The sequence below is a fragment of the Rosa chinensis genome, chromosome 4, assembly GCF_002994745.2.
Source record: "Rosa chinensis cultivar Old Blush chromosome 4, RchiOBHm-V2, whole genome shotgun sequence".
In the NCBI taxonomy this organism is placed as follows: domain Eukaryota; kingdom Viridiplantae; phylum Streptophyta; class Magnoliopsida; order Rosales; family Rosaceae; genus Rosa; species Rosa chinensis.
The window spans coordinates 14,831,245-14,853,295 of record NC_037091.1 but is presented as its reverse complement, the minus strand read 5'-3'; the positions used below and the strand labels follow the sequence as shown (position 1 = coordinate 14,853,295).

The 22,051-nt window shown below is 37.8% G+C and overlaps 2 long non-coding RNA genes across 11 annotated transcripts; one reads left to right on the top strand and one right to left on the bottom strand.

Annotated features, from left to right (window-relative positions):
* Positions 1 to 293: 293 nt before the first annotated feature.
* LOC121053013 lies at positions 294 to 1,294 on the bottom strand. Its single transcript, XR_005810516.1, has 3 exons — positions 987 to 1,294; positions 724 to 879; positions 294 to 616 (listed from the first exon to the last, which is right to left on the bottom strand). It is a non-coding gene; the product is annotated as an uncharacterized LOC121053013 (long non-coding RNA).
* A 344-nt stretch (positions 1,295 to 1,638) lies between these two features.
* LOC112198864 lies at positions 1,639 to 8,797 on the top strand. Of its 10 annotated transcripts, XR_005809513.1 has the most exons (17): positions 1,660 to 2,117; positions 2,230 to 2,285; positions 2,383 to 2,756; positions 3,177 to 3,246; positions 3,522 to 3,869; positions 4,013 to 4,084; positions 4,330 to 4,447; positions 4,728 to 4,842; positions 4,935 to 5,000; positions 5,129 to 5,216; positions 5,337 to 5,424; positions 6,060 to 6,142; positions 6,428 to 6,490; positions 6,593 to 6,700; positions 7,367 to 7,512; positions 8,204 to 8,280; positions 8,465 to 8,784. It is a non-coding gene; the product is annotated as an uncharacterized LOC112198864 (long non-coding RNA). The 10 variants fall into 10 exon arrangements; XR_005809518.1 differs by having other exon boundaries at positions 1,639 to 2,117; positions 2,383 to 2,554; positions 2,685 to 2,756; positions 6,060 to 7,512; positions 8,465 to 8,797; XR_005809517.1 differs by having other exon boundaries at positions 1,640 to 2,117; positions 2,383 to 2,538; positions 2,685 to 2,756; positions 6,060 to 7,512; positions 8,465 to 8,797.
* The last annotated feature ends 13,254 nt before the right edge of the window (positions 8,798 to 22,051 follow it).

Genomic DNA, 22,051 nt, shown 5'->3' with positions numbered 1-22,051 from the left:
TAAATGACAAAAATAATCCGCAATGAACTTCAAGAGTAATTATATTCCATTCACTTGGAAGCATTAAACCAATCAAAGGAGCCACTTAATATCAATCTTGTCAGAAACTTTTCCATTTTGATAGAGCCCAAATTAATGAATTGCATCTAAAATTAGACAAATCTTGACAGTTAGGTCCATTATGCACCAATAGCTCAACGCTTTCAGTCACAGAAAATCAAGCATTCAGAAGATACTTTGCCATTATAGCCAAGGTTGGTTAATTCCATCTAAAGTAGGTCCTGATTCTGAAAGTTAGGTACACATTCCACCAAAATCAAGTCTTAACAGAATCACACAGACAAAATTCGAAGCATATGCCCCAAAATTACAAAGTCCAAAAGCTAATCAGATTTCCATATCAAACAAAAAGGACTATACATTTTACGAACAATTCGAATGAACAATCATGAAAACACAAGAAATTATTCGAGAGTTTAAAAGAAGTTCCAGTTTCAGCTCCATTAAACCATCAGAAGGCTGGTAACAAGCAATCCCACTAATCCCCAGCCTCACCACCCAGTATTGCATCCTTTGCATTCTACATTAGGCACTCTCGAACCAAGTCCAAAGCTAACTACACCCATCAAAATTCCCACATCAAAACCAAAAAAAAAAAAAAATTCAAAAATTCAAAAAAGCTGGAGACTTTAAGCAAAACAAGCCAAACCCAACTCGACCCACCATGTTTTCATCCAAACCCAGCTCATCCGGATTACGCAACTCGTCGTACGGATCCTCCGCCACCTTCCTCCACCCGACATAATACGGCGGCTCACCCACATAATACGTTGTTCAGCATGTATCAAATCCCGCTGTATTCGAAAAAATTGTGCCTCACTAGAAAAGGGAAATTTCTCTAAAAACCTCTTCGAAACGCAGATTACATATTTCAAATCCCAAATTATCCAAGCTATAGAAACAGCAGAAATGGAAGAGCAATTTACCGTTGTGAAAGTGAGTAACCAGCCGAGCCTAGTTTCACCTTCGGAGAATAGATCGAAACCAAGCTTTGACTCGAGGTCTTTGTCGGCGGTGCGGGCCATAAACTGATATAGGCATTATGATAGGAAACAGCACAACTTTCATATGCTCTACAAAATACGGAACATTGGTGATAATCAGGCCCACATCGAAAGTCACAGGCATGTACATCTCACTTCATTCATCTTGTGCAGAAGGCCCTAGTTAGGATTTAGCTTATTACACATCTACCAAAAAGAACGAATAGATGCTGCAGGTCTTCAAAATGAGTATATTAAATGCTCACGTAAGATGTAGAGGTCACATAAATCTATAATAAATCTAGAAGGTCTAGAGGCTTGACCAATCATTCAATTTGGATTCAAAGATTGATGTTCAGATAACCAAGAATAGCTTGTAGTTCTGTCTTTTCATAATATATGAGGGTAGGTGATGGCATTCGTTCTAGGAATGGTGACTCCAAAATACTAGGCTTCTTCTGAGTGATTCACATGTCTAAGTTGCGAGGCGTTTCTCATAGCTGGGATTGATTCCTAGTCTGTCATCTCAAAATTTTTTATTTTCTGATATTTCTAGCATCTCTGACTATTAGTGCAAGACATTATTCAGCTGTTGTACATCAAACATATTCAAGTATGAACATGCTTGTAAACTACTGACAAAAATTATACATATATTGAAAGATGAGTTCACTGTTACTATTGTTCATCAAAGGGAAGAAAAGTCGATTTTGCCCTTGCTGTTCGTGGAGAATATCAAGCTGGTCTTCTATAAAACGTGAATAAAGAACCAAATAGGGGATTCGGGAACCTTCGCAAAAACAAAAAAAAAAGAATCACCGACTGAAAGAGAGTTGAAATCGACAGAGAGAGTGAGAGTGAGAGTTCGTTCTTATCTATCTCATAGTCAGAAGAAAGAAAATTGAAATCGACAGAAAGAGAGAGAGAGAGAGAGAGAGAGAGAGAGAGAGAGTTTGGTTCGATCTTGGTCTCTGATGTGGTTCTTCGTCTCGCTTAGATTGATAGTGAGGGAGGTTGTTGATCGGCATAGACAGGTCTCAATTTTCGTTTGTTTCCAGCTTGGAGGCATAAAAGGTAACTGCTTGATGTTAATTTTTGGGTTAATTTTGTTGGGTACAGTTTTTTGGGATTATTCGATTAAGGGTTTTGTGTAAAATTTCATCAGCATGAGCTTTGTTTTTCTCAGATTGTATCTGAATTGCAAAGCTCTGATTTTTGGTGTGGATGGAGGATTTTAATTAGGTGTGTTCTTCGTTCTTTCTTTTGTTAAAGGATCACCGAATTTCATATATATAGATATGTATTCTGATGATCAAGCTGTTTGGTGTATTGACTCCAGCCGAGCTCTTTCTTTCTGTTCTTATCAATTGATGCCCGAGTATATAAAGCAAAACGTGTAATCTGCTGTGTTCGGGAAGCCTCCATCAACATCCAGAATCACTGTTAGTAACCTCAGAGTCGGCAATCATGCAGAATCACCAACAGTGAGGACTCAGTAAGAGTTCGACTTTGTAAGATCAACATCAATATCGTCGTTATCCATCTTTTCTTCACATACCCAAACTGATTTTGTTTGATTTTCATGATATAATCGTCTTTCTGAAAACGATTGATGTTAGATTGGTTTTCTGTCATTTGCAGTCTCTGTAAAAGTTCAAGGAGTGAGATACAAAAGAGCAAAGGACAAATCAATTTACGTTTGTTTTGGAAAAGGTACATATCGATATTATAACATTGATTGGAACAAAACTTGGAGTCAAAAGCTTTGCTTGAGTTCTAATATACTGAGAGGTCCAAACGTTTTATGAAGTATAATCGTTTTGCCTGTGGGCTTCGGCGTTTTGGGATTATTCGATTAAGCGTTGTATAGAAAATTTCATCGTCTTGACTCCTAAGTTTTTGATAGTTTATTCTAATAGATTGCTATTTAAAGTGGTCTGTGCTTTGGGTTCATCTGTTTCTTTTGCATTGCCTTTGTTATAGATTTTGTGTTCATGTAGTATACATCGAACAGTGCTTGCAACACAATCTGTATGCCTACTATTTTTTTCTTTCTTTCTTTTTTTGAGGTTCTACTTATCGTTTATAAGCTCAAATGGTTTTTTTTTGCTAATTAATAATTTCTTTATTCAGGGCACGATCTGCTGCACGAATGAGATTCAGAGAAAATTCTTGACTGCCAATTCTAATCCCCTTAACAGAGGTAAAGTTTTAAACCTTTTTTCCTTTTGGGAATTTGATTAAAGTTTGTTCCTTTTGCTTTGTGTGATTGAAACTTGGTTTGTTATCGATGGTTTTGTGGTTTTGAATCGGTGGTTTTTGTTGTGGTTGGGTTTCAATTGATTTGGGTTTTCATGTTTTAGGGTATTGATTTGGGTTTCGATGTTTTTGTTGAGGTTTTGATTTTCGGTGATTACAGAGGTTTGGGTGTTTTCTTTGTCTTTGAGTGGTAATGACTGTTTTGTTTTTACTTTGTAGGTTTTGTGCAAAGGAGTATGTGGATTGTTCTTTTGCCACTGTTCCTGGTTTTGTTAATTGTTGTTAGTTGGTTGTCCTATCGTGGTTTAGGTATCTAACTTTTGCCTTTAGATTATTGAATGTTCAGGTATTTTTGTGATTACTCGGCAGGGGGTATATTTGATAGAGGGTATGCAATGTTATGGTTGATTGTATAGAGATGGTTTGTTTGGCCGTTGTTGTATTTGGATGATAGAATTTGTTTCGGTTATGGTGGTTTATATAGTTGTAATAGATGGTTTGTTTGGTTTTGTTCAGCAGACATTGGGAACAGTGTGCGATCAAATTTTGGAAGTGCTTTGAATTCAGGTATGTAAAGAGTTATGCTCAGTGTTATTGAATCAGTTTATTTACAGAATTCCAACTATTGATCTTTATGTTGATAAATGTTAGTTTTATCATCTTTCTAAAAACAATTGATCTGAATTTTTTTTTTCTTCTGTGATTTGCAGTCTCTATAAAAGGTCAAGCACTAAGATACGAAAGAGAAGACAACAAATCAGTTTGGGTTCATTCTGGAAAAGGTACATGGCAATATTTTGATTTATAAGATTGATTGGTCTAACAAGTTCAGTGGTTTTAAAATTCAAGTCGGTTAAAGGATTGCAAGCCTGAAAATGTAATTTGGATAGGAACCTTTCGTTTAAGCCTGAAAATGTAATGTTGGATAGGAACCTTTCATTTAAGGAAACGTTGGGGACAGAAGATTGTAGAGGTAAACATCTGTTGAAGCTTAAACCAATGCTGACTTTTGCTCTGTCTCAACCAGATTTTATGTTTTTGCCTAGACTGGTTAAGGAGCTTGATGATGCAGCAGTCAAAGTTCAGAAAGTTTTGTATATCAAACTCAAAGAAACCTTGCAGATCGTGCAGTGGTGGCTGAGGAGGTATGGTAATTATTTTGTTACATGCTTAGTATGCTTCAATTTCAGTTTGTTTTGATACAAAATGGTTTGGTTAATTTGGTTATTTTCAAATGGTTAAGTTCTCCAGCTGGGACTAAGGAGCTATGGTAATTACTAAGCACTTGATTATTATTTCTCACCATTGAAATTGTACTTGAATTTGATTTAGTTTTATTGTCATTTTTTTTAATTTTTTAATTTTTTAATTTTATTTTTTTTATGGAAATGGTTTGATTGATTTGGCTATTTTCAAATGCTTCAGATGGAAACCTTTTAGATTCTGCAGCTCTCAAGCAGAGTTCTGTGTCATTCTTCGATGTTGAGAAGCCGGAAACCGCCTCTTTGTGGTAGGCAAGGGCTAGGACTAGGCTGCGAAGGTTTGTTCTTTTTCTTATACATACTACTTTCTCATGTTTCCATAGCTTATTGGACATTCATTTCAGTAATAACACTTGCTTTGTTATTTCAGATTGGAAAATGTTTGTCTAAGGATGAGAAAACACAAAACTTAGCTCTTCAACATTGGCTTGAAGCTGTAAGTTCACACTTCATAATCCCTAAAGAGAATAAGGCTAGATATTTCTTTTGAAAACTTATATTCCTTGCAATGTAAAATATGCATGATCTAATGTTAAGCCGTTTATTTCTTGATGTCCTATACAGATTGATCCACGCCATCGGTATAGACACAATTTACACATGTACTACGAGTTGTGGTTTGAAAGTCAGAGTAGCCAGCTTTCTTCTACTGGTAAGTGATTGACCTTAATGTTCATTTATTTTCACCATATAATGAACAAATATGTTGGTGAAACTTTTTCTGATGATCGATGTGATATTTGAGACTTACTGACCAATTCGTATAATCCAGGCTGAATGTTGGAGATGGCAAGGAAACAAATCTTGAGCTATGCTCGAGGACAGTTCTATAGAGCCAATGCATCAAGTACCTTGGACCGGTGAGTTCCAAACCTTCTCCTAACTCCATTTACCTTCATCATATTCGCTGCATAATCAAATTTATACATATATCTGATTGTGTTATCTTTGTGTTTGAATGTTTCAGAAAGAAAGAAAAGCCTATGAAGTAGTAGTCAAAGATGGCAACTTAAGCTCATACTAATTGATTTCTGAAATTCTGCAATCTATCAAAACAAAAGCCTCTGTTCTTTCTTCCTTTTGTTAATTAAACATCATAAGAGTAAAATTCTGGATATTACTCTGAGCTCAGTTTCTCCAGAGTTTGGCAATTACCACACCTTTTTTGTTTTCTGGAATAGAGGCTGTATCAGTTTTACCTACATTGTTTGTTTCTTTGTTTTGTGTGTATTACTGGTTGTTTGTTAAAAAGTTGTTGGGCTACTGTCATGTATGCTAGGGACACTAAACCACAGCTTTGTACTGTTATAAGTTCCTTAACCGAATCAAATGAGAGACATGGTGGGGCACTTTAATTAAGGACAGCCTCTATAAGATCTTAAGGCACAGCCTCTATAAAATGAGAGACAGCCTGTAAGGCTGCTATAAGTTCCTTAATTGAATCAATTTTTTTGTACTTTAAACACTCATTCTATGGTTTGTGGTTTTTGTTTAGAAAGTCATTGACTGGAAAAGTCAAAGGACAAGGCATTTCTATGGAGAGCTCTAAGAGGAGTTTCCACAGTAATATGCCCAAATGTATGCAATATCTACACCTGGAACTTACTGACTTAATTTTTGTCTTCCTATATTATCACGTAAAACATGCTCCATACATTATACATAGATCCCAATTCACTAACTTTATATTGCTCTTACTTTTGATATTCTTATATTATAATTTTGCTGTGACAATGATATTGTAATCTATATCTACTGTTGCAAAGCCATTTAGTTTCTTAGTTGTCGCAATTTTCTTGACATCATACTTATTTTGAAATTGAAACTTTAAAAATGTCTTTTGAATGTTATTTCTTTTGTCAGGATGGTTTCTCATCTAATGTTGGGACCTTGAAATGGGTAAACCATGTCATTCTCTTATCTCAGGTGCCTCTCTCTCTTCCTCTCAGTGTTAGAAACATCACCACTGTAAAGGAATTGTTTTTTTTTACTATGATTAATAAAACTAGCAGTTAAATGTTTACAAAGGTGCTGGTGGCATTCAAGCTCTCATGAAAAGCAATGAAAGAAAATTAGCCAAAGAAGATGGGTCAATACTGATGGCCTCTGAAATCCCTTACACCATCATCAGGGCTGGTTTGTTACAAAAACTCTCCACGTGAAATTCAAGGCTTTTAACTTTAAAAAGATCAGTTGATACCAAAGTTTTCTCCTTTTTTTTTTTTTTTTTCCTTGCAGCCATTAGAGAACTAACCGAATATATGTGGATCAATTATGCATAGTTTCTTCATGTCCTTTGTGAAATTCAAATCAGTTTGCTCTCTTTACATTGTTGTAATCTAATATACATGGGGAAAAAATATGTACTGTTCACATTTTGTAAAGGAGGCCTGAATTTTGTAGCAATTGTAAGCAATCCTAGACGATGTCTGAATAGATCATTATGTAAAGTTCACTCATATGATACAAAAGTGCATTGGTCGTAGGAGATTCTAGGTGTTGCAATGGCTCTTTTTTCAAATGAAAGAGAAACAGTCCACAAACAAGTAGCTGCTGAAACATCCCATGCAGAATGCATACTTGGTCATATTCCCAAATTTTGGATTCTTATGATATGTTTGATAGATTTGCTTATATTTACCATGTGATCATTGGTTTCTTATGAATTACTACAGTTTTTTTTTTCTATTGGTTTAGGTTGATCTTTATTTCAGCAAGAGTTTATATATAACTAAGTGAATCACTCTCTTCAGATGCTAGGCATGAATTTCAAATATTTAAATCATGGTGGTTCTGTGGCAGGTTGAAACTGAATTTGAACACCAATGGGAGATGGTAAGGCGGAAGAATGGAAAAATGCGATTCACAATGGTGAACATGTTTGGGGTTAGCAGACTGTTGTTCATGTTCACTATTTTAGCACAGTAGAAGATAAAAAGCTAAAAGAGGTAATGGTGATATTGGAAACTTAAAGTAAGTTAATAACTACTTTTAAAAGCTTAAAATCAGTAACAGGTCTGAAGGTGATGAGATAATTGATTCCCTTGAACCAAAGATAGCTCATTCTTCACCAATATGTTGGTCCAAATTTGCTTATGGGATTCAAAAGTCCACAGTTTGTTACCAAATGTTATAATTTTTACAGCTTACTCTTTTTGATGCAAATGTTCCAAACTGATAGCATCCGCTTATCACAACCTAAAAAATTGCAGCAGTTTTCTTTTCTATTTGATCTTCAGCTTAGAAAAAAAAAATTGTTTACAGGGAACTACAATCAATAAACTTTTAGCAGAAAATGCAACTTCAAAATTCTACAAAGGGATGCTTTTATTCATTCTAAACTCCTTATCTGATGTTTATACTTCTTTACTGCTTTAAATTCACAGCAGCATTGTTTTTTCTTTCATGTTCACCTTAAAAAAATAATTTGTTGAGAGTTTAAAATTTCTTCTATGTGCTAACTTTCAATAATTTGATGTGTATTTGTGCTTTCTATTTTGTATTTTGTGAATGAGTTAATAGCAATAACATGTTATAATTGAAATCATGCTCTATGTTAACGTGATATGTCATCATGTGTTCTCAAGCTGTTCTAACCATAATGCCCTTAATAGATTGATTGTAGTATCTTGATATCAGGGTCGAGTGAGAAATTGCTTTTAGATAAAGAGAACAAAAGCCAATGCGACAGGAATAACTGAGGGAACCCATTCAAAGTAAGCTTTGTGGTTCGAGTTTTGGTTGCTCTGTATTTTCTTGCTTCTTATATTAAGCTAGCATTTAATTTGAGTACATGTAGGAAAATCTTTGAATTCTATTGTGATTCATATACCAACTGAGAGCTCGACTTCTGTCTTAGCAGTTTTTCTAACCACTTCTTGATGTGCATTGTTATATCAGGCATCTGAAGCATGGATAGAGTGCCTATTGAAAAAATGAAAAGCTTTTCATCAGCAAAGGTGATATGGCAATAACAGCTTGGACTGTGGACCAGCAGCATGAGATGAATATCCATGTAGATCGTGTATCATTATGCAACATCCATCACACACTTTTCATTTGTATTCTGTTTATTCCTTCATTAAACTATGTATACCAAGTTTGATTTCTCCATCAGAATTAGTAATAAGTTCAAACAAAACAAAATCTGTAAATTTCAACAAAGATAATTGGTATTTCTACTATGTAATGTAACAAGATCAATCATAATCTCCACCATGTAACAATAAGTCTCGCAGCAAAGCGCGCGGGCACCTTTTCTAGTTCTCATGATGAAGGAAAAAGTAATCAACTATTCACAATTCATCCGATTGGAAGAGAATCGCCATACAAACCTAATGAATGAAATATATTCGAAATTCCCAAGTGAAATTTTCTTTAGATTTTTCCCTGAAAGTTTGTAATCTTTTTCATGTGGGGATATTGCGAACAATTGGTAATACCGGACACTGCGGGAACAATAGTGAAAGACACGAATACATTAAAATTTGTCAGAAGTTACTTCTGTATAAGATATGCATGATATCAACCCACGAAACGTATTGTCCCCCCTCTCTTCCTCTTTAAATAATAACTCAACTTGACTAATTACAAAAGAAATAGAAACTTACTATTATAGGATAATTGTAATTGTGTTTATTATTGATAATAGGAGCTCTTTATATAGAGAGTTACAACGTACACAATAGGTAATAGAATCCGAATACAATTGAATACCTAGAACACTTTCCTATTACAACTCTAAACCCTAGTTTGTAGAGGCACACATTATGTCGACATCCTTCAACACTCCCCCTTGTGCCGCTCAAACTTGGTGATGACGCTTTGATTGTTGCCTCGTTAAAAACCTTGACAGGTAACAAAAATCCTGTGGGACAAAAATAACCTTGGTCGAAGGGCAAAAAGAGCACAACACGTCCTTCACTCTTCGAGATCGAACATGTAGATATTATACCTCTCCCTGATGTCAATATCTCCCCTAATTGCTACAATCATGGGAGTTTGGATAACTTTCTCAATCCGATGTTCTCCACATGTTTCTCGAATGTGGATTTAGGTAATGACTTAGCAAATAAGTCCGCTACATTATCCTCTGATCGGATTTGATTCACTTCAATCTTTAGAAGTGCTTGTTGTTGCTGATTGTAAAGGAACTTAGGCGATATATGCTTGGTGTTGTTGCCCTTGATGAAACATAATTTCATTTGCTCAATACAACTGCATTATCTTCATAAATGCATATAGGTTCACCTGTGTAGACTTCAAACCACAAATTCCTCAAATATGTCTAATTATAGACCTTAGCCATATGCATTCTCTCATGGCTTCATGTAGAGCGATAATCTCTGCATGATTTGAGGAAGTAGCAACAAGGGTCTGCTTTGTAGACCTCCAAGATATCACAGTGCTTCCCATGGTAAAGACATAACTCATTTGGAAGTGACATTTGTGAGGGTCAGAGAGATACCCTGCATCAGCAAACATCACCATCGTTTTGGTGTAAGGGAGGAGGATGACGGCGGCCACCCTTGGCGGTGGCAGCTTTGCTGGTCATGGCGTCTTGGACTGTGCCACTTGGGCTAATGAGATCCTTTCTCATTCTTCCGTCATCCTTTTCTCTCTGCAGGGATAGAACAAACCCATATCTATCGTACATTTTAAGTAACGAAAGATTGTCTTTATAGTTTATACTAGTCCAATGACGTTGCGTTGGCGCGGGGCTACATCTAGCCAACAAGTTTATAACAATTGAGGCGTCCGGTCTTGTATTGTGATAAGTACAATAATGCACCTATTGTACTTAGGTAAGCACTTTTGCTATTAACACGTTTTCTTCATCATCCCTGGGACGAAACGGATCCCACTTAGGGTCAAGACTACAGACGACCATGGGAGTGCATCTTTGACTTTATCAAAATGCAAAGCATTTATTGACACGGTTACAAGTTCTAAATCTAGACAAAACCGTGTTCTCCCAAGGTCCTTCATCTCAAACTTGGATTTCAGGTGTTCAGCGGTTTCCCTTTCAAGGGTTCCAATCATGTTTATCAACATAAACCGTGACAATTGCAAATTCAAAACTTGTCATGAAAACGCAGGGGCATTGTTCATCATATCCCTTCCCAATCCAGTAGTCACTTTAGTGAGTGTTTCACCCTCATTGCAAACGTGCTCCATGGTCAAGAGCCACTTGATTTGGGTAAATGAAGTCCACAAGAACCTTCATTATATTCCGTATCTAGATCCCCATAAAGATACGTAGTGACCACGTTCGTAAGCTGCATGTTCAGTTATTTGGAAACTACCAAACTGATAAGGTAGTGGAGTGTAATGATATCCATTACGAGAGAATATGTCTTCTCATAGTCGATTCCAGGGCCTTTTTTGTGAGAAGCCTTGCACCATAAGGCGAGATTATCATCTCTTTTTCTCATCACGCTATCTAACGAAGACCTATTAATGTCAACAGGTTTTATGTTAGGAGGTGTTGGCATCTTAGGCCCGAAATCCTTCCTCTTCGTTAGTGAATCCAATTCAACCTGGATCGCATCTTTCCATTTAGGCCAATTTTCTCTACGTTGGCATTCTTCAATGGAGTAAGGTTCGATGTCATTGGTCTCAACAATTCCACGTCCTCATGTACACTAGTGTAGTTCGTAGAGATCTCTATATTCTCAGGAATTGGTTCTAACATTGAGGCGTCCCCCAATGATGTCTCTTGGACATAACCACAATCCAGAATATATATTCTCATGAGACGGATTTTGAGTATCAATGATCAATGGATCAAGTTGTGCCAAACTCGCTCTCTTCCTATGGCGAGAATCCATCAAACCTATGGGTCTCCTACGCTCTCTAGTGGAACCCATGGCCTATGACGCCATTATGCCACCTTTGTAACGTCACTATACCACCAACCATGGTAGTGGTGCAGTATCCATCTTCTCTGGGTGGCACCATGTCCTCTTGTGGGGACATCAATCCTTGCAGACATGTTTGTAGCAGGTATATATGATCTCGTCACTTTTAGGGGATCAAGATGAGACATAGTGGGGACAGACCACGACAATTCCTGTCATTTCTGTTAAACATTGACGTTCTCATCTCCCCCTAACGACGGGAAGACTGTCTCATCAAAGTGACAATTCACAAATCCAGCGAAAAAGAGATCGCCTATCAAGGGTTCTACGTAGCGGACTTATAGTTGGAGACCTATGTCTAACACAAATATATATATATATATATATATATATATGCATTCATTGCAATGACTCATGTTGGTGTGCTATGGCGGCGCAATTGGCACATAAACCGCACACTCAAATATGCATAAGTACGAGATATTTAGACTCGAACCCAGTCACTAGCTGTAACGCAAATAAAAGTTGAGTGGTTGCTATGAGTCGTAGACGAATGAGCATAGCTGCATGCGATATTGCATTACCCAAGTGGAAATATTGGTGCGCATTACCAAAGTCTGGGCTACCATCGTAGTATTTTAATGGTGGCTTTTTCGCCAGACCAATTGGGTGTGTACATGGGAATGTGATACTTGATATCAATACCCAATAATATGCAATAGTCATCGAAAATTTTCAATGTAAACTCTCTAGCATTATCAAGTCAAATTGACTGAATGGGATGATCTGGGTAGTGAGCCCGTAGCCATATGTTATGTGCTAGGAGTGTAGTATAAGCAGCATTACGAGTGGATAATGGCACAACACATGACCATCGTGTTTGCGTATCAACCAACACCATAAAACATCTATATGGTCCGCAAGTTAGTTGATCAAATCCACAGAATTCCCTTAGATTCTTTGTAAGAATGGAAGTATTTCCTCAATCTTCTTTGCATAGGATGGTCTCAATCCTAAATAACAGGCTTTATAGAACAAAACATGGGCCTTATAATCAACCAATGAAGGTTTTGGTTAAGCCACAATGTCACAATGGACTTGAGAAGTAGATAGTGGAGTTGAATTAGGATTTATGGCGTCAATGCCATGTATTTTCCGCAGAGGGTAGGCGGCTCCGGCCATGTGTGGCCGGTCTTGCACAATCATGGCGCCATGAGGTGCATGTGCAGCTCCTCGAACCAATTCTTGGTTCTTACTTTTCTTCGTTTTGAAAATGGATGTCCGTGTAAAGTCTTTAATAGACGGATCATCATGTCACGACTTGGGTGTCCCAAACGGTCATGCTAAAGCTTATATGTGTCAGAATCCCATAAGTCGTCTCTCATGACATGGTTGGATTCAATAACTCGAATAGTGGTTGCATACAACCCACTAGAGCGACACATAAGTTTCTCTACTACTCGTTTATGTCCGTAGTCATTAGAGGTGATGCAAAGGAACTCTTGTCCATTCTCACAATGTGTTTCCACATAAAAACTGTGAAGACCCGAAATTTTTAGTTAAATATTTTTGTAATTCAATGTTTGTTTAATTATATGAATTATGAATTGTGGGCTTGAGTCGTATGACGTTGTATGAGCATTTTGGTTTCGAATGATTTTATTTTCGAAATGAACGTTATTTAGGGGGTCGTGAAAATCGACTTTTTATACGTACGGAATTTGGAAAAACTTCCTTCACGAAAGTTGTAGAGCCTGTCGATACGAGTTTGTGCATATGCGGAACGCAAGAATCGGAGTTCGTATGAAGAAGTTATAGCATTTGGAAAAGTTGCCAAATTGGGTATATATATAAATGGAAAGTTTCCAGAAATAGGGTTTCCATTTTTAGGCAGCCGACTTCTTCTCTCTCTCCTCTTCCCCGAGCCCGAAACAGAGCAAACTTTGCTGGCCTTTTTCTCACAGCTCCGACCATCATTTGAAGCGAAACAAAGCCAGATCTACTCGCCTCCTTCCTGTTAGTCGACAGGTGGTCACCGCTTCCTCTCTCGGGGCGGCTACGCGGCGGTGGAGCTCGAAACCGATCCGAGCCCTAAAACGAACTAGCTGCGATTTCTCCAATCTCCGACCACCAAAACTAGAGATTCTTAGCTCAATAGACTCGCCTGAACTTGCTGAACAAGCACTAAGAAGGACTGGACCTGAAGCGATCGATTTCACGTTGAACGGAACTCTCACCGGTTTCTGCAAATTTTCCGGCCAAACCGGACTGTTTGAGGTATTTTCGATCACTTGTGTTCATTTTCTGACTTCGAGCTAGTTATGAAAGTTGCTCAAAATGATTAAACGAAGAGGAAAAGCTCGGCCCCGACACCATAGGCGGTGGTCGGCGGCGGCCCTGCCTCTAATTCCGACGACCATTTCCGGCCACTTCCGGCCACCTCAAGGGCATTTTCTACCCATTTTGGTGTTCTACATGTCGATTCGATCATTTCAACATGCAACACTTAAATTTTGGATATCGTATGATTTAGTTATGAAGTTTACGATTTCGATCATTTGGTTTGTGATCTGTGAGGATCAGGCCGTCTGATCGACTTGTAGTTCTGTTATGAAGATCGTAGGACTGTCCCGATGACCCTGTGTGGTCACGGGTGAAAATCTGACCGTTGGATCTTCGTATAAGTGCATTTCTTGAATTGTGCATTAAGTTAAATATCGTTTTGATTAGGTGTTTGACGGATTTGTTGGCGGACGATTGTGAATCGTATTTTGAGTTGTAAGAAGACGCAGCGGGAGTTTGGAGGTAAGTAAATCTCACGTGGTTCATTTACGAACCGAATTTCATTATTTACATTTAATTGCTATGTGTGAAAAATGGTTTTGAGAAAATGAGTTTTTAAAGTATATAATAAATGAATTTCTTGGTTTTTATTCCGTGTGTACTATAGTTGGTATTAGTGGTCATTCCTGAGTGGATGATTACGTATATATATATATATATATATATATATCTACGTGATTTTATATGATATGGTGTGACATTGAGGTGTGAAAGTGTGATAACTTGGGTTATGATATGTCATTGTTTTGAGATTTGCCATGATATATTATGTTAATTGACATTGAATGAAAGAATAATGATGGTGATGTTTTAGAATTACAATTTATATGGTAATTGGCTATTGGATTGTGAGAACGCATATGTGAGAATAGTATAACATTTGAGTCTGAGGGACCTTTAAATGTTCGATCAATGGATCATAGGCTACTGTGGGGAATGTGTGATTATATCGTAAAGGTGAACCTAGGCCAAGGTGACACGTTACGATTAAGCTAGAGCTCTAGTTTGTCAGCCATTGTGTGACATGAAAGCAGCGAGTTGGATTACTCGTGATCATGAACACGGGTTGGAGAGTTTGTCAGCCATTGTGTGACATGAAAGCAGCGAGTTGGATAACTTGTGATCACGAACACGGGTTGGAGAGTTTGTCTGCCATTGTGTGACATGAAAGCAGCGAGTTGGGTTACTCGTGATCATGGACACGGGCTGGAGGTTATGAGGTGTCAAGTGGTGAGACTTTATTTGAATTGGTTTTGAAATTGTTAATGAATGTTTGTTTTGTGTTGAAAATGTTGAGATTGTTGGTTGTTTACTTGAGTTAAAAGAATTGTGATTTATTAAATCAATCGTTCATTTCTTATTTACTCACGAGCTTTGCAAAAAGCTTACCGGGTTTTGTGTTGTTGCAATCCCAGTACACTATTCAAACGGTGTAGCGGATAATCCTGCAGGTCAGGATAATCAGGGTGGAGAGCGAGCTGAGTAGGGCAGCAAGGTTGACGTCAGCACTTGGTATATTTTGGTGTGTTTTATAGACTCTTTTGAGCGTAACTTTTATTTATGGTGGTATTGTATTATTTGACTCGAGAGATAGTTTGCTACGAGTTTGTATTATGATTTGCGAGACGCTGGTTAAGAAAAAAATTCAGGACGTTATTTGTATTGGTTATTATTCATGTTTCGGATTTGAATTTGTTATTCAAAATTCAGGGCGTGACAAAAACCATCGGCTCTTATATCTTTCAAATAAAGTTCGAATTAAGGTATGTCCAATACATTAAGTAAAAGAATCGACACTTTATTAATAGCCAATGATTACATAAAAGTTTCCAAAGTCTAATCCAAAATAAAAATCAAACTTAGACGAATCGTAGTCACTCAATCCGTTTGGTAACTCCAATCAAATATGACCAGGGAAGTAGAGAGATGTCGGTGGAGCGAGGCTCTCTTAAATACCACTAATCTCAATGACTTTCCTAGACATCATATTTCATTGGGTGCGCCATATGAGAAAGAGTTAATACAATTATCATTTATTGACTAAGGCATATTGCCATTACAAAATTCTTGGAAAATAAAAAGGACTATTCTAATCAAAGTCTGCGACATTCTTGTGCACTTCATCTTCAGCTTTGAAGTCCTCTATGGTGAGATTGACATCTCCACCATCTTCTTCTTCTTCTTCTGCAAGGTACACTTCTTCCTCCCTCAGGTCCCTGTATCTTGCAGCTAGTTGCTCGCTTGCCTTGCATTGCATTGCTTGAACCAATGCTCAATTGATCCACATAGATGACACATATCATTGTGGTTGCCTCCCTTCAATTGAGGTGCACGTTGTGGACGTTCCCTAGGACGGTTGGTGCCACCACCACGACCCATGGCGCCACCACCACGGCTAAGGTTGCCACGACCCCCCTCTCCCACGCTGTGGCATTGCCACCACATGCATCCGCACCAAACTTGCGGTTTCCTTCCTGGTTAGGGCGGTTATATAGGCCCATAGGTCCCTCATTCTTAAGGTACCGCTCCTTGCGCCTTCCTTTGGGTGCATTATAATTCGCCTCTTGAACGCTCTTAGTTCCAATGGGCCTTGAATTATAATTCCTCATGAGTATTTATCATGTTTCTCAGCTACAGATATAACATTGATAAGATGATGAAACCTCATGATTCGTCCAGCATTGACTTCAGTACGGTATTGTTTTGATACCACAATGGCTGAAACGGGGAAGGTGGAGAGAGTTTTCTCAATTAGCTATTGCTCTGTGACAGGTTGTCCACAAAATCTCAACATGGACTGTATGCAAAGAGCTTCTGAATTATATTCAGCTACAGACTTGAAATTAGCAAAGCGTAGATTGTTGTATTGAACCTTCAAGTCAGGGAGGAGGGAATCTTGGACATTGCCAAAGCGCTCTTCTAGCGCTACCCATAGCTCTCTTTCATTCTTGATCGACATATACTCCAATCTGAGTGCTTTGTCCATATGACATCACATCAAGATGACTGCTTGAGCATGCTTTGTAGGTGTTCGGACGAACACAAGATCTGGGTTAGCTGCCTGGATTATGGGTAATATTCCCTTTGAAGTGAGATGCTTCTCAACATCGGTTACCCAGCTATGGTAATCCGAGCCTGTTGAGTCAAGCATGGGAAAGTCGAGTCTAGGTTCATTCGACATCCTGAAAATAGGAAGAGAAGATATATTAGTTTCGGAGCTAAACTTCCACGAAAACTAAAATAATGAGATTTCCGAGCTATGCTACCAAGAAATCAATTTCCAAAAATCTCTTTTGGATTAGACCAAACAATGATTTTTTAATATGGTCACAATTTGATGCTTACGGATGCTCTTAGTCCAAGCATTATGAACACTCTTAGTTCATACGAACGCTCTTAGTTCGTTTAATTATGAACGCTCTTAGTTCATACGAACACTCTTAGTTCGTTAAGCGTGAATCCCCATAATTCCACTTTGTTAAATACTCAAAACTATTTGGCAACATATATTCCAATATTCTGCATAAAATAAAAGGAATTTAAATACATGAAAGCAGCAACTTTAATTACAAAAACTTACGTGATGATTTTGGCCCTGAGAACACGCGCGTGTTGATGCAGGCGTGTTAGGATTGCAGATGTTGTTTCAATCCTAAGTTAGGATTGCAGTGGTTGTTCAATCCTAAGTTAGGGATGCAGGCAGTAAGGACGCAAGGGGCAGTAGCAGCAACCAGGGATGCAGCAGACGTGTTAGGATTGCAGATGCTGTTTCAATCCTAAGTTAGGATTGCAGTGGTTGTTCAATCCTAAGTTAGGGACGCAGGCCAGAGACGTAAGGGGCAGCAGCAGCAAGCAGGGACGCAGCAGACGTGTTAGGATTGCAGATGCTGTTTCAATCCTAAGTTAGGATTGCAGTGGTTGTTTAATCCTAAGTTAGGGACGCAGGCAGCAGAGATGCAAGGGCAGCAGCAGCAAGCTGGAGGCAGCAGGGGCTGTAGACTTGCGGCACGGGCAGCAGGTAGGCTGTGAGGGTTGCAGACTTGTGGCATGAGCAACAGGGAGGCTGTGAGGGTTGTAGACTTGCGGCAGGAGCAGCAGGGGCTGCAGATTTGAGGCAGGAGCAGCAGGGATGCAGTGGGGACTTGTGGCAGTGGGCTAGGGCAGCAGGCTGCTGTAGGAGGCTGCGGCTAGGGTTGGAAAAAATTGCGGTAGGAAGCTGCGATGGTTTTAGGTGTTTTCGGCTAGGGTTAGAGGCTGCAGCAGTTTTAGGGTTTTTTCTTTTTCTTTTGGGCTAGGATTAGAAGTCGGGCTGATAACGTGTTGTAGGATAATTGTAATTGTGTTTATTATTGATAATAGGAGCCCTTTATATAGGGAGTTACAAGGTACACAATAAGTAATAGAATCCGAATACAATTGAATACCTAGAACACTTTCCTATTACAACTCTAAACCCTAGTTTATAGAGACACACATTTTGTCGACATCCTTCAACACTTACAACAACAACAAAAAAACTAAAAAAATAAAAGGACGTACTGAAATACCAATTCGCAACTTGTATGTCATGCAGATAATGACATGAAGTTGTCGTAAAATTGTGCATCCAATTACATATAAAATGACAAACAATGCCTAACCATAAGTCAAGTTCCCAGATTTGGGTGCTCCAGCCAGCTGCTGCCAGGTCAGCCCAACCAGGTCAATTAATTGGTGGTATTTTTGTTTTGGGGATAGTGGGGACTGTTTGGACCAATGCGGACTGATATGAGTAGATCAAAATTTTCTCAAAAGCGACAGCTCCTATTCAAAATAGATAATCAGAGGAAAAGTTTTTACTGTAAGAGGGCCTTTGTATTTTTGGGTTTACACTTTATACTAGCTTAATAACTATGAAGACTAACAATTTTGGTGAATTACCAAGTAACATCCTTTATTCTAAAGTCCGATTACAGCTATGATAGTTTTAAAATTGCATAACTAGGATTACAGAAATGTCAATGTCTTGTTATGACTAACGATTTTTATTCCATGCATAACACTAATATATGATGGTCTCTGTGATATAAAAACAAAATACAAAAAGTAGTAAAAAAGACATCAGTGAACAGTGCTATAGCAATTCCAACATAAATCAAGTTCAGTAATTACCTGAAATCTGAAACAGAATAATAAGTGTAATACGCAAACGTGAATTTGAATGGCTTCCCATCAGAGCTGGTATTCCGGATACGAGGTGACATCATTAGATCTCCTGCAGGTCCCAAAGCTACTCGCAGCAGGAACTCGCAACTACAAGTCAACAACAAGTTAATTTAAAAGATCCCTTAGTGCTAAAACTGTCTCCAGTGAGATTTATAGAGATTCTAATTAAAACTGTCTCCAGAGATAACAGAATATATTTCAGTTGCAGTATTTCCCCCCTCCAACAACTCTAGAGGAAGCAGCTAGCTCATCATTAGAGTCACAGACCCTGCCATTTTATATATTTCATTTCCATTATCTCCAACAAAGCTAGACACATCAGTTAGTAAACAAGAAAATCTACAGAGGAAAGTGTAGAAGAAAAAGTGGACGTCTCATTCCCAGGTCCCAGCGAGCCACTTCAGATTCGATTATGCACTCGCTGATCGAGAAAGCAGCTAGCTCATCATTACAGTCACAGACCCTGCCATTTTATATATTTCATTTTCCATTATCTCCAACAAAGCCAGTCACATCAGTTAGCAAACAAGAAAATCTACAGAGGAAAGTGTAGAAGAAAAAGTGGACAACTCATTCCCAGGTCCCGGCGAGCCACTCCAGATTCGATGAGCAATGTTTCTCAAAGTCGACCATAAAAAAAAATGCCTCCGTATATATGTGTGTTTGTTTCGAATTATACCTGTGTATCAGAACACATGGATCAGCCATTTTTGACAGACGTTGATGATAAATGATTACGCTGGTGACATCTACAGTGTAATCCAATGTTGCCAAAACCTTTTCGCGCCTTGGTTCACACGTGGATCAACCATTCTCGCACTTGTCTAATTTCATGTAATATTTACCATTTTGAGGATTTTTGATATCACTTCGATAATCCATGTGGTAATTATGAAAAAAATCTTTGTTAAGGTAATAAGATCCTTATTAGAGTAAAAGAGGTTCTCGTTTAGGGATCGTCAACAGGCCGGGCTTTATTATATTTTTAAATAATAGCGGGCCGGGACCGACCGAGCTTTATTGTAAATCGAATTATCCAAACTAGTCCATATAAAGTGGGCCTTGCGGGCTTTTTCGGGACGGGACTTGTGAGCTTTATTTATAATAAATATTTAAAAACACTAATTTTTTTTATAAATCTATGTTTATGTATCATACATTTCAAAGAGCAACATCTACCAATTCAAAGAAAATGAGAAAACCGACCGTTAGATGTGATTATTACAATAAATTATGCGTGTGGTTAAAAATTTAGTCAATTTCACCATAGTTTCGAACCCGATCGGATTGGTCAACCGTAATCATTTGTATGTTTTCTTGGTTGACCGATGACGTGAATACCGCGAAACGTGCTTATTTTTTTACATCATGTTTGTAAATATTTCATCGATGGATGTGTGTGGACATAAGATAAAAATTTTAATTTTAATTACAAATACGTCGGTCTATACCAATTTGTTTCCTAAAGTTGCATAGCATATACATTGCATTTAAATTGTTGAGGTTCATTCTAAAGCAAACATGAAGTGGAAAATGAATTTGGAGAAACCAACCGCTCGATAGAGAGATTGTAATGTTTTATGGTGGTTGTAAAAATTTTAGCCAATTTAGTTCTCGTTTCGAATTCGATCAACTAGGTCAAACTTAGTTACCCTTGTAAACCTATATTTATATATCATACACTCTAAAGAGCAACCTCTATCAATTCAAAGAATGGAAAAACCAACCGTTGGATAGGATTATTACAATAAATTATGAGTGTGGTAAAAAATTTAGTCAATTTCACCATATTTTCGAATCCAATCCAATTGGTCAATCGTCGTCACTTGTATGTCTTCTTAGTTGACCGATGGCATGACGATCTCGAAACGTGCTTATTTTTTCACATCATGTCTGTAAATATTCCATAGATGGATGCGCGTGAACATAAGATAAAAACTTCAATTTTAATTACAAAGACGTTGGCCTATACCAATTTGTCTCATAAAGTTGTATTGACTTATACATTGCATTTAAATTGTTGAGGTTCATTCTAAAACAACCATGAAATGGAAAATGAATTCAGAGAAACCAACCGCTCGATGGAGAGATTGTAATGTTTTATGGTGGTTGTAGAAAATCCAGCAAATTTGGTTCTCGTTTCGAATTCGATTAGCTAGGTTAAACTTAGTTACTCTTATAAATCTATATTTATATATCATACACTCCAAAGGGAAACATCTATCAATTCAAATGAAATGAAAAAAGCGACCGTTGGATGAGATTATTATAACAAATTATAAGTGTGGTAAAAAATTAACTAATTTCACCCTATTTTCTAATCCGATTGAATCGGTCAACCATAGTCATGACATGTAGAATATATATGCACATATTCTATACTTCTATATAGACAAAATTCTTCAGAAACTAGACACATGGGGTTCCATGAATATAGGGTACAACTCCTAATTCTATCCGAGCAGTTCCCAGTAATTTAGCGAAGTTCGGTTTTAGACATGAACTTGTAAAAGATGTTGCAGATTCCCGTCAAAGCAGAACTGTCTTCACTTAAATTGGTATAACTCCTTCTAGAAAAGTCGGAATAGCAAACCGTAAACCGTAAAATTCCTCAGAAACTAGACACATGGGGATTTCCGTGCATATAGGGTACAACTCTTAATTCCATCCGAGTAGTTCCCAGTAATTCAGCGAAGTTAAATGTTCTGCACAACAGTTTCTGTGTTGCAGATTCTCGTTTAAGCTAAACTGCCTTCACTTAAATTGCAATAACTCCTTCTAGAAAAGTCGGAATCACAAATCGTAAAATTCTTCAGAAACTAGACACATGGAGCTTTCCGTGTATAGGATATAGCTCTTAATTCCTTCCAAACAGTTCCCAGTAATTCAGTAAAGTTAGGTGTTCTGCATAACAGTTTCTGTGTTGTAGATTCTCGTTCAAGCTGAACTGCATTCATTTAAATTGCCATAACTCCTTCTAGAAAAGTCGGAATCACAAACTGTAAAATTTCTCAGAAACTGGACACATAGGGCTTTCCGTGCATATAGGGTACATTTCCTAATTCCATCCGAGAAGTTC